Below are 12,210 nucleotides of genomic sequence, written 5' to 3'. Positions count from 1 at the left end.
CCCAAAAATGTCCACCCTGTTGGTTAAAAACTTGTTCCGGTCCTCACAACGTAGCATGTACAAGAACACACACACACACACACACACACTATAGTGACTGTGATTCACATTTGAAGCTCATTATATTTTAGGTTATTTACACATCACATCACATTATTGCAAATTATTATTATTTGTGTAATTTGAAATCACCAGACGGCTGAAACTTTTGAAATTGTATAAAGTTGTATTATTATTGTTTCAAGCAGGTTTCTAATATTCTGAGTTATTATTCCTAACAAAAGGGAATAAAACACATGTACCTGTACTCTCAAAGTGTCACATTGATCCACTTAAAAATAAAGAACAGAAACAGAAACTGTGCCTGACCAAGAAATAGCCCAACACAAGCCCCAGTAAATCTATAATCTTTCATTTTTATACTTTCATCTTTGTTTGTTTTAAACACATTAGAAAATCATTCAGCCTGGCCAGCTATTTCCCCTGTTTTCTGTCCCACATTGATGGCGCCATTATGTAGGAGCACTTTTTATGTAGCCTAGCATCTGGCAAGTGTTGTAATGATGAACATGATAAAGAAGAGCGGATGCAACATTTAAAGTCTGTTATTATGGCCTATTTTCCACAGCGGGCTCCGACACACACAGAGACCCATCCAACACACATATACACGCAAACACACAAAGCCTGCTATTTCTGCATCGCACACTCCCATCGTGATGGGGGGGAGAAGAGGAAGACAAGGGACAGGGGATGAAGATAAGAACAGGAAGTGTGATGATTCTACTCGTCCCACATGTTTTGATTTCTCTAAGCTTTTTTAAAGCTTCTCTAAGATTTTTCTTTTTTTTTCACTTCAGCTGAAGTTGGCAATGTTTCTTTAGTATCAGCCTCTGAAGAGCACCAAGATAAACCTCACTCTCCCTCTCACACACACAAACTTGCTCTCACTCTCTTTCCTTGATTAAATCCTGCTCTAACCCTGATCTCTGTTCTCGTCACCAATATCACTGTTCATCCCTCTTTCTGCTTTTCCCCACGACAAGGAGATTAATTTGTTCCTGTTCATTTTTCAAGTTCTGCGTCGTCTCTGTGTTTAATGTGTGGTCGAACGTGAGTGTGTGTGTGTGTGTGCGTTTGTCTGCTGATTGATGCGTGGAAGCCCAGGAGCATAATCATACACTTCCACACGTCATTTTTCACTTTCAGAGTTGATGGATGAACTTGATGCACTTGATCACTGCTTCCTCAGCATGGGGGGTCTAGGTCATCTTCGAGGTGTGTGCATGCGAGTGTGTGTGTGTGTGTTTGTGAGTGTGTGCTTAAGTGTCTCATTGGCCAGCAGTCCATCTCTCTGTCTGAGGCAAGTAGTGATTGAGTAGACGCCCCCATCCCCAGCAGTAGTCCAGTATGTGGGGTCTCTCCTGTCTGTACCAGAGGGAAAGTGGCCGTGGCAGCAGCTGTGTGTGTGGATTCAAGTGTGTGTTTGTGCATCCGTGTGTGGTTTTTAAAGGAAAAAGTCAGTATTTATCAGCCAGGATTTTATTCTAATGTCTTGAAGATGACTGATCTCAGTAACATCTTACCTCCTCTGACATTAACCCTTTAATGTTGTTGGGGAGATGGATTCTGGCGAGAACAAAGACTGGGAAAAGAAGTCTTCTACAGGCTACAAAAAAAAAAAAAAAAAAAAAAAATCCAACAGAAACTATTCCCATTTTCACCTGAATGTAAATGTGCAAACTATCCCTTTGGAAATCCCCCAGCTGTTGCTTTAACAGTCCGACTGCTCCCACTATCATACTGTACCAGTTGCTGTCAGTGCATGTCTTACAGTTACTGTAACACAATTATCTCCAGTGCTTCCTCTTCATCTAATTACCTACTGTCACAGAATACACTTTAACTACTTTCAGTGCTTACATTTCTTTTAAAACGGTAATTCCAAAGGTCAATTCAAGAGTAACTTTTTAAAATATTTTTAGTGTTTTCAAAAAACTGAAATTTCAAAATGTTTTATTACTTAGACTAACATTCCTTTCACTGCTCAACTGACACAATTGCTTTAACAGTAACTTTTGAGTTTTCAGTGTTTTAATGTTTGCACTATTTTCAAAATAATATAAACTTAATAGGTCCTCAAATATTTCTTTAAGATAATGAAAATTTCCGCTAACACTTTACAATAAGAGTCCCTTAATTAACGTTAGTTAGTACATTATTAAGCATTAATATATAAACTAATGTGTTAATTAATGCTGAGTAATACATATATAATGATAACTAATTACATTATTCAACTTTTATTATTACTTAATAATTTATTAACTAACTTTGAGTAGTAAACATTAATTAACTGCTTACTAATAGACTACATTAATTAATGTGTTTCCTAATCCTAAATTATACATGATTGTTAATATATCTGTAAACAGTTAATTAATGATTAATAATGTAATAACTAACGTTAATGAACCTTCGTCTTGTGTTAGCTTTCTGCTACCATCTATGGTGTCCGGGTCAGTTTTGACCCGTGTTTTAAATCAGCTGTAAAATGCACTAAGACCTTTTTTTTTCTTCATCCAATCTGTTTTTCTTCTCTTGGTTACATTGTTAGGCTTCCTTATCCATGAAAATTTTGGTTTTAATATATTTTGGTGTGGAACTCTGGGCCTTTTTTGTCAGTATACCCCTTGCCTTCAATTTAACCTAGCTTTCTGCTACCATCTATTTTGTTAGGGTCAGTTTTAAAACACACTAAAAACAATTATTTATCATCCCATTTGTTTCTCATCTCTTGGTTACGTTGTTAGGCTTCCTTATCCATGAAAAGGTTGGTTTTGCACTTATGATTTCAGTTTTACCCCTCATTATAGTTCTTATCGTTATAACAGGGTCAAAAGTCAAAACTGACCCTAACGACACAAATGTCATAATTTTAACCAGAGCATTTTAGCAATTTGTGAAAAAAAAAAAAAAGTATTTTGTTTAAACAGAGGTTCCTGACAAAGTCAAAAAGCCTTGATGCTATAAACAAATTTATGTGGTACTTTTATGCATTTAAAACCTGAAAACGGGTCACTGGTGACCTGAACACAAGAGAAAGGTTAAGGGACCCTTATTGTAAAGTGTTACCAAATTTTCTAGCTAGCAAGGTGTTAAGTATTTTCTCTTTGTTTATCTATGGTGTCATGTATGTATCTGTGTGTATGTGTATAATCCAAGAAACTTCGCAACCAAATAAGCAATGCATATTACATATGCACACACACACACACACACACACACACACACACACACACACACACACACACACACACACACACACACACACACACACACACACACACACACACACACACACACACACACACACACACACACACACACACACACACAATTCATGCTATGTTCCTGGTTAACCAGAGCTCCTCCCATTCATTGCGTTTCACCTCACGACAATGCCTGCCATAAAATTCAGGGGCTGGGGGAGCAGAGGAGCAGAGGGGGTTAAGAAAAGCACTGAGAGATGACTGGATGTTAAATTGACTGGAAAAAAGCTGCTGGCTTTTTCATGCTAATTGTCGTGCAACAAATTGTTAATTTATTCCACAAAGGAATACAAAACAGGCCAAGATTTCTCTGAAAATCTCTGCAGATTGTGTCATGAGCGTAAATCAATGACATCATCAGTGCATTTACTCTTATACTAATGCCAGTCGTATATTAAACACTAACCAACTCTGCACACAGACACACATTTTGAAAAGAACACAGGTCAATAAACATCCTCTGTTCACTGTGAGTGTTTTCTGTCTTTCTCGTGCTCTCTCTCTCTCTCTCTCTCTCTCACGCACACACACACACACGCTCACACTCTCTCTCCCTATTACACACATTCCTACACACTTTTCTCAGACCAGGTTCAGGTGGTTTTGAGGTGATTTCATGGCTGCTGTTTTATTGATGGTTCCCGTCAAACATGAAACGTTTCTTTTCCCATCTAACCACACACACATGTGCTGCCTCTGGGCTGTCATTGAGGACATACACAGACAGTCAGAAACAAGTGGTTGGCGTCAGCTCAACCAGGCCCGCAAGTCATGTCAGGTCCTGCAACTGAACTACACACACACACGCACTCACACAAACACACACACAGACACACACACACAAATTTGCACACTTATCTTGGATCTTTATGGTGTGCTTCACCCTCCACTTAGCGCTGCTGTAAAGGTCTTCCTGAACTCATACAAGAGTGCCATCTTCAAAGAGGTCCGTGCACGCACACACAAACACACACTGACGAGCCACACAGACTTCTAAGCGGACTTAATCATTTCACATTTAGCTTCAAAGAGACTGTTTAAACGCATGCTTGCTCACTGTCTGAAAGCACAGCATGGGTCCCGTCCTCTTTAATAGTCTTTCAATTCTGCTTAACACTGCATCTTTGAGTTCAGCTGCATTTGGGCTGTGAAGCTGAAATGGTGAAACACCTGAGATAATGGAGAGCACATTTGGTTTCCCAGTGCATTTCTCAATGACTTGTGTGTACAAGTGACTCTCGTTAACTAAGAGGGAAGGGTTCGGTACCTTGAACCATAAAATACAACACTGGGAGTTCTGTTTTCGCTTGCAGATTACGGACGACTGATGTAAATTAGTTTTTGCAAACTCAACCTTGTTAATCATGAATCTAAGTGTAAATAAGCACTTTACTGCCTCATTTACCAATGACAGAGTCATTATATATCTTTGATTGCATTTAAAACTTCAGCATAACACGTGGTTTATGGGGTCTTGGGGTCAACTCAGAGTTCAGTCTTAGTTCAAGGTTTTGCTCTTCTGTCTACCATAATGATGTTACATCTTTGAGCATCTCATCTCCTGTCCCCAGGAGCTCTCTTTGTTTTGACCTCTGAACCTCTGGGGTCATGTAGTTCTGGAGGATGACCGCAGGTTGACTTCTTCCCCTCTCTTAGTGCGTCTGTGATGTCTCCAGTGTCACCTGCATGTACAAGAGGAGGGAGGACAGGTAAGGTACCTGAACTGCTGCAATGCGGATACAAAATGCACATGCATGCACGCTCAGCAGCACAGATGAGTGGTGTCGTGCTTGTAGTAGTTTGAGAGTATGTGGTAAATATTTGCAGTTGTCGCCAGCGTGTACATTCTGCACATTCTAGTCATTCAGACTCAAGTCTTTGAAGGTGTCCTCTGAAACGTATAGGGCTTGTAATTACATTCCGCTCTTGGCCTCTCTGTTGTTGGAGTTGTAGACAGAGCAGTTAACAGTATTTGCACTGCACTCCTGCATGTGTGTTTGCATGCACAGTTGTGAAAAGCAGGGAAATCATACTGACAGCACTTCAACATTAGACTGTGATTCACCTATGCATTTAATTCTAAGACATCATTGTTATTAATAACTCATAGGTAAGTGATTAGATACTTTAAAGTTCATAATCTCTGTCTTTTCTCAACAACACGTGATTTAATTGACTTCATGAGGTGGATAAGAACCCAAGGGAGTGCAGTGGCGTCAGAGAGGTGCCTCCCACTCAAAGATGATCAATATCTATATCAATAATAGCAAAACACAAAACACTTACCACTGATCCTGAGGTTGAGCCTTGATTGCATCCCATTCTGTCCTTGTAAAGGAAACTCAACAGCCAGAGACTCCTGTTGATGAAGATTATGAAATATGAAGATATTGATCAAACCACTAGTTGTTTAAGATTTAATAGATTAAACCATATCCAGTACATAGATCTCAGATAAGATTAAGTCAAAACTAGGTTACTGAATTGCAAGGGTGTTAATGAAGACCACTATCACCACTGTGGTTAATTAAAGTTAATCATTTTAATCAAATACAGACATTTTGATTCTTGTTCTTGAGGTTGTTGCAACTCAGGGACCATTTGGAAACTCGAGTTGAGAATATGGAGAACCTGGAGTCACTCATTACTTGTTGTGTCACTATCTGCCATTAAAGTTACATGGCGGAAAGATACAAGGGGAAACCCTCTCTGAATGACATGCATATTTGTCAGAGACAGAGTGAAAGCGCTCTGGTCTTCAGGCTGTTTATCAGATGAATGTTGGATGGCGACTGAGGTTTCCATTTCCAAATCTAAAGTTGTGAAGCTGTGGTGCACCTGAAACGATCACGGTGGGTGAAAGACAGTCAGTTCTTCAGGAGTTTCATCTTCTCTGTCACAGCTGATGCTCAGCTCTGGCGATGCGTTTCCGTCCGGACAAGTGATTGGACGTTTCTCTTGTCGCTACCATGACAACAGTGGTTAACATTCTGCTCTGCTCTCTGGTGTTGTGGGTAATTGCGAAAGAATTTCTTTAGAAAAACTTCACTTCTGCATTCAGCTTAGCATGACCCTCACTGTCTCCCTCTCTCTCTCTCTCTCTCCCTCACACACACACACGTTAACGAAGCAGGCCTTTGGATTACAAACATTTTTTCCGAGCATTAAAGGATTATTATTCCAGACAATTAAACTGAAACCGAAAAATGTTGTGGGCACTGAGAGAAACTGCCAAATTTGCTTCCCGCTGACACACCCCGTGTAACATCACACACCTACGCACACACATATTTCGACAGACGCACACACCTGTCAGCATAATTTCCAACAGAGACACACAGTTACGATGGGTGCAACAGCATCTAGTAGGTACGACAGAAAATATAATTTCTTTTGAGTATGTTCCTATGTTACTTCAATTGCTAGAGGTGGTTCCAGAGTTGGCTTTGTAACAAACATATAATTGCTATTGCACAGATATAAGAGGGGAAACAACAGGAAAACAGAGTAACATTCAACTTCTATAATAACTGTGACAACTGTGCCCTGCTCAAAATATGTTGGACTGAGATCATCATATTTTTGAGCAAAACACCTAGTGTAGGCTAAGTATCATATATTTCCTTTGGACAGTAGGACTGATGCTCTGACACGACTGGTGGTGCAGCCGCCAACTATTTCAGTGTAGAGAACTGGCTCAGAGATGATTTGATATAGATTTGATTTGCTAATTTAATTCCTATTCAAACGAAGCATGTCCAGGTGCATGATGGTCTTACTGCCACTTCAACTTCAAATCCGGAGATTTGCGAATATTTCTCACATCATCACATCACATCTGTTTTTCTTTTCTATATTATTTAGTCCGAAAGGTCATGGTTTTGTTGTTTACCAGCTGATTCAAATGATATTGAATTAACACAGGGTTTCAAATTCTCAGCCATTATGCCATCTGTGGTGGGTTTGAGCTAATGGTGGCTCCACCCCGACACCCTACAACCCCACAGCCTTGGGTGCAGGGCCGTTGCTAGACCCGACTTTTCCTTTTTTTTTCTTAGACTACGTACATATTATCATTTTTTATTTGGCCTACTTTGTTTTGATGCTAATGCAGAATTAGTATTAGTCAGGGTCTTATACAGAATAATTCAGTCACACAAAGATTAAACTATTGGGGTTTTTTGTGGGCCCTATGTCGCTGGGCCCCTAGAATTATCATCACCTTTCTCCCATATACAACGGCCCTGCTTGGGTGACTGTTTTTTGTTTTGTGTTTGGCTCTTAAATATCTGTATGTATGTACTGTTCTTCTCTTTGATTAAAAACAACAACAAAAAATTGAGGTTCAGGAACCACCAACAGGGGATAAGATACTTACAGAATAAATCTAATATATGTGCTTTCTCGTGCCATTAGTCAGGTAAATGTCTCTGTTTAAAGAGACAGGTGTGAATGCTGAAAATGAAATGTTCTCTCCACCCAGAAAGGTTGGTAACCACATTGGCAGAAGCATCACTCCTCAGCTGACTTTCAAAACCAAAACAAGTGACATCACAATGTGAAATCATACTGTAGCATTTGAGTTAAAGGATAAGTCATCCAGTCAAGGAGGGTCAGACATATGTCCCATCCACATCCTGAACGGGCACCGTGCCCACTGAGACACTGAGAGAGAATACACCGGTTGTTTTCCACTTCATCGAAGCAAGACATCAATCAGTCATTACAGTGTAACACTGCCAGCTTTCACAGCTTCATGTACTTCCTTCATTGTAATATGTGTCATATTCCCAGGGGGAAAAAAAGAAACATTTCCTTTATAACATCAGGCTACATCTGTTCTAGTTACAGTTACACTTAAGTTTTATGTCAGTAAAACAGACAGACTGTTTAAATATCATTAAAGCACTGCACCTTTCAACTATCATTGTTCTATTATTCAACATTGTGTAAGTGTGTGTATGGCTAGACATTAGGGAGTTATGACGGCACATAGCAAATGAATGACATCACCGTTTGTCATTCCCATTTACAGGTACAGACTCATCTGTTTATCTGTGTATGGATATCCACCTGATTTACACTCTTTCTATAACCACACGCTTAGAGCTTGTAATGACAGAGTTATGTAAAGCATTTCTGTTATCACTTGTCAACAAGTTCTCCAGGTTCACACGCACACACGCACACACGCACACACAAAAATGGTTGAAGTCATAAATCTCATTGTCTTTACAGCCTAGCCTAACCTTTAAGAGAAGGAGACATGTCGACGCCAAACTTACGTGTGACAAATGCACGCCTACACATATACGTATGCACAGAAAGCAGACGGGTAATATCACGCAAAAAAAACATACACACACACTCCTAAATGCACATAAACCTGTGCTGACTCACACATGCAAACATGCTCATGCCTATATACATTATATATTCCTGTACACACACACAGGTTAATGTCAACACACTCACTCCGTATTTTTCCACTTGAATTGGAGCAGACAAGACAATAAGCTGTTTGGCCAGTCTTCAAGAAGTATTAGGCAAATTAGATATATCACCTCGTTTGCATGTTCAGTGTTTAATTTGATCTCATATTTAAGTCTAGCTATATGTCATCTGATTTTAGGTGCACTACACACATCAGCAGGATATCCAAGGCTCTTGTCTCTGCTCTCAGTTGGAGTTCACATGTAAGTCATACGAAGTGCCAAAAAGAGTGCGCTGCTTTAAAGATAACAAGTAAAACCTACTGCTTGCTAAACTCCAGTGACACAGTGCGGGTCACAATTCTGGCTTAATTTGCTCCCAAAACTTTTCCAGCCCGCCCCTTATCTGTTCTTGCACATTATCAAATTTGAACTTGCAGATGCAGATTTGTTTTCACACTAAGTTGAAGTTACAGCGTTGTGCTTGCTTGTCATGGATGTATTCCCAAACCCAAAATCCCAGTGGGTGGCACTGAAGTCTAAAGAAATGTACAGTGTAGATGTAAGAGCATAGAGAAGATCTGAACTTTTAGTCTTTGATGTTAATGTAGTTGTAATGGCTAATCATAAACCTCATATGCAAAAAAGGTGTGACTTTGAATGGCAGGAAGCAATTTGGTTTACGAGTTAGTTCAGTATAGCATGAGAGCGTGAGTACCAACTTTTATAGTAAAATTTTGAGAGACTTGCACTTGAGCTGAGTATTTTTATTATATGTTAGACTGTTAGACTAAATATTGACAACAACTATTACCAATTGTATATATTACAATTGGCGACTCATACAAAGCCTGATCAGTTTATAAAATGTAATGAATCGATTATTTGCTTACCACACATTACATTTGGTGGTAAAAATTGGCCCGTTACTACTCAGGTTTTCATATATTGGTGATTAAAAAAGGTCCCCATTAGGGGGGGTGGTGGAGGGGTTAATAAAAAAAAATATGGTGGTATGTGTGTGTATGTGGTATTCAGTCAATGGCCCTAACCATATGTCTATGGTCCAACTGTGAGGCCCAGCTGGTGCATGGCGCCATCTAGTGGCAGGACCTGGAAAACAAGTCTCACAGTCATTTACACTTTATTTAGGCTACTTACTAATTTATTTCCAAGTTTTTTGTGATCTTTTCAGATTTTGTTGGTCATAAGCTGATGATCTCAAATGTGTCAGGCCCCTGGAAGACCTTCTTACCAATGTCCACCAAGGGTTGAATTCAACTTTATCAAAGGTTAATGCTGTTGCAATAAATTGCTCACTACAAAACACAAAATCTGAATAGCACTGAATATTGGACATTCGCTTTTCTATAGCTACATGCTGCAGTCATCCATGACAGACCACCACACCCCCTCCCATCACCACTACCATACATACTCACACACACATAGACAACACCCCTTCTTCAGACCAGACATCGTTGCCTAGCAACGCCCTGCCGAGTGGCCCAGGAGGCGGGAACAAGGCACTTGGCTTCCGCAGTAATTACAGTGCATGTGTGTGTATGTATGTTTCTGGGCCACCACAGGTGTGTGTGTGTGTGCTTTAGCTGTGAAAACCCGACTAGGCCACTGGTGCTGTCATGAACAAAAAGAAACAGAGAGAAACCACATGAGCAGAGAGTCTATCAGGCCTCTGTAGCAGCCATGTTCAGTACACTTATTTCCTTTGAGGCAGCTGGGAGGAGGGAGAGTCAGATTTTAAACTCTTTAAGTTGATGAGAAATGTCTCTGCATCATGTATCAGTGAGGACAAATAACAAATGCATATGTGCAAAACATCTGAAAATCATTTTAATCAACATCAGGATTCATGATGAATATTAAAGCGCTTCAAAATATCCGAACATTTGGAAGTGAGCTTTCTCATTGGGCATATTTTGAGGTAACACAAATGTGCATATCACTCCTGGACAACTTTAATACCATCCTGTCTGTTAATGTGACAGGGTGCATCCTAGTGAGACAGCACTTTTGGCTGACAGCCTAGGAGCCTAAATATTTCCCTTGTGTACCAGGGGCATATCCTCAGTTGGCCGTCTGCTAATGATGTTTTCTGCTCGGTGAACCAGGGATGTGACTCCACTTGGCCAAAGACACTCCTGACTCAGGACAGGGTTTGTCTAAAGAGAGACAGACAGACAGACTGGGGTGGAGAGCCCCCTGCCTTGCACCATAGGCCTACTATACATCCACACATGAATCGTAGCTCTGCTCTCTGGGATGAATTTAACATATAATTTCCCTTTGGGAGCTGGAGAGAGGTTTTGGCGTGTGGGTGGGAGGCATGACTTCTGTTCCAGACTTTTACACAAGCAAGAAACTTGTGTAAGATTACTGCCACTGCAACAAATAAGTTTTAATTAGTTATGTTCTCTGTTACTATTCAGCTGTTAAATATCCATAATTTAACCCCCTTCCCTCTGGCCTGACCTGTGTCCAAATCAATTTATTAAACAGTGCTATAATTTATGTATTAAATCCAATACATGTGAATTCTGGACGGACTTTTAACATACTAATATGAGAAGGGTTTGATTATGTCATTTTACTGTTAATTTGTCTGGTATCACCTACTTTAAAGTTGCCAAACACAAATTGTTTATTTTTTTAAACCAAAAGTCCAAATCCTCAAAAGATACTAAGAAAACAGCAAATATTTGCAATTGAGAAACTGCCTCCATCCATAATTTATCAGTTGTTGAATTATTAAAACCTAGTAAGAAAAAAGGGAAACATGAAATATATTAATTAATTTCTTTATGGGATTGATTTTAGCACTTGATAACTTGATTAAATCATCAGACTAAATGGCTGGATCAAATGTTTCAGACTCGTACTACTATGAATTCCCTAAACACTGTAAAGTTGGCTACAGTTTCTCCCATGTAGCTACACTTCAAAGTTGACCATTAATATGAGAGCAAGTGGAACAGGGACATGGTGAAAAAAATCCCATATGCTTCAGGTAACACTGATAGGCTACTATAATATAGCTACAAATTAGTGAATGAAAAAAAGTAAATAACACTTCTGTTCCAGTGCTTTGTTGTTGTTGTTCTCAACCAGTGGGCTACTGTCATCCTGTGACAGCACAAAGTGGAAACACACACACGCGCGCACACACACACGCCTCTCTTTCCCGTTCGCCCAACCCCCCACAACACAGAAGTCACCGCCCTTCCCTCTCGCTCTCACACCAACATGACTACTAAACACGGCAGCTCCAGCCGCGGCCGACACGCCACGGCATCATGGGAGTTGTAGTCCCGCTCGTCCAATCCAGCTCGAGAAGGCGAGGCCTCACCAAAATACAACTCCCATCTCGACCCTCGCACGCCGAGCCCCGTCGTCCAATCTGAATATGTGGGAGGAGCGCGTCCGCC

Source organism: Trachurus trachurus (genome assembly GCF_905171665.1).
Source record: "Trachurus trachurus genome assembly, chromosome: 11".
Taxonomy (NCBI): Eukaryota; Metazoa; Chordata; class Actinopteri; order Carangiformes; family Carangidae; genus Trachurus; species Trachurus trachurus.
Note: the sequence above shows the minus strand (reverse complement) of the source record.